Here is a 1,356-nt window from a genome sequence, read left to right on the forward strand (position 1 = left end):
AAGTATGGTAACACCATCATGGTGGTGGTTGGCGGCAGGTATGGTAAAACCACCAAAGTAGTGGTTTTGGTGGTAGGATTCAGGTATGGTAACACCACCAGGGTGGTGGTGGTAGGACACAAGTATGGTAACACCATCAGGGTGGTTGAGATGGTAGGAGGCAGGTATGGTAACACCACCAGGGTAGTGGTGGTGGTAGGAGGCACGTATGCTAACACCACCAGGGTGGTAGTGGTGGTAGGACGCAGGTATGGTAACACCATCAGGGTGGTGGTGGGAGGAGGCAGGTATGGTAACACCATCAGGGTGGTGGTGAGAGGAGGCAGGTATGGTAACACCATCAGGGTGGTGGTGGGAGGAGGCAGGTATGGTAACACCATCAGGGTGGTAGTGATAGGCAGGTATCCAGGGTCGTGGTGATGGTATGAGGCAGGGATGGTAACACCACCAGGGTGGTGGTGGTAGGTGGCAGGTATGGTAACACCACCAGGGTGGTGGTGACCTTATGTGCTGTCCCTCCTGAGTTGCCAGCAAGGAACATAATTACTGGTGACCTTGACCCAGACATGACAGTTACACTACTCCAGTTACACCTTGCGTTTACATTCATGGAAGAGAGTTGTTAGTCTTAATATTACTGCTTAACTTGCCTCCAAGTTAATTTAGTCTAGGTGCCTGTTACACCTGGCACAGTATGTGTACGTTATTGATTTAACATTCCCCTGAAGGTTGCTCGGGTCTCACACGAAAGCTTGTTCGTTTTTCTTTTTTTCTTGCGTCCCTGCTTTGTAGCATCACATATTCTGCTCTAAAGCAACTCATTGTATTTGAATATTGTGTTTTTGTGACCAAAGTCTTCCTCACAGAAGAATTGCTAGATCAAGCGCAGTATTCAAGAGGAAACTGGATGACTACTAGGATCTGCATGAGGCTGTCATCTGCTAAGGACACGGTTAATCTCCAAGAAGATATAAACAAAGTTTTCCAGTGGACAACGGAAAACAATATGTTGTTCAATGAGGACAAATTCCAACTACTCCGTTATGGAAAACTGGAGGAGATAATAACTAGAACAGAGTATACTACAGACTGGCCATACAATAGAGAGGAAAAATATTGTAAGGGACCTGGGAGTAGTAATATCTGAGGATCTCACTTTCAAGGATCACAACAGTGCCACGATCACAAGTGCAAAGAAAATGATAGGATGGATAATGAGAACGTTCAAAACGAGAGATGTCAAGCCAATGATCCTTTTCAAATCAATTGTTCTCTCTAGGCTGGAATACTGCTGTACATTAACATCTCCATTCAAAGCAAGTGAAATTGGAGATCTAGAGAGTGTACAGAGATCCT

The sequence above is a fragment of the Cherax quadricarinatus genome, chromosome 14 (genome assembly GCF_038502225.1).
Source record: "Cherax quadricarinatus isolate ZL_2023a chromosome 14, ASM3850222v1, whole genome shotgun sequence".
In the NCBI taxonomy this organism is placed as follows: Eukaryota; Metazoa; Arthropoda; class Malacostraca; order Decapoda; family Parastacidae; genus Cherax; species Cherax quadricarinatus.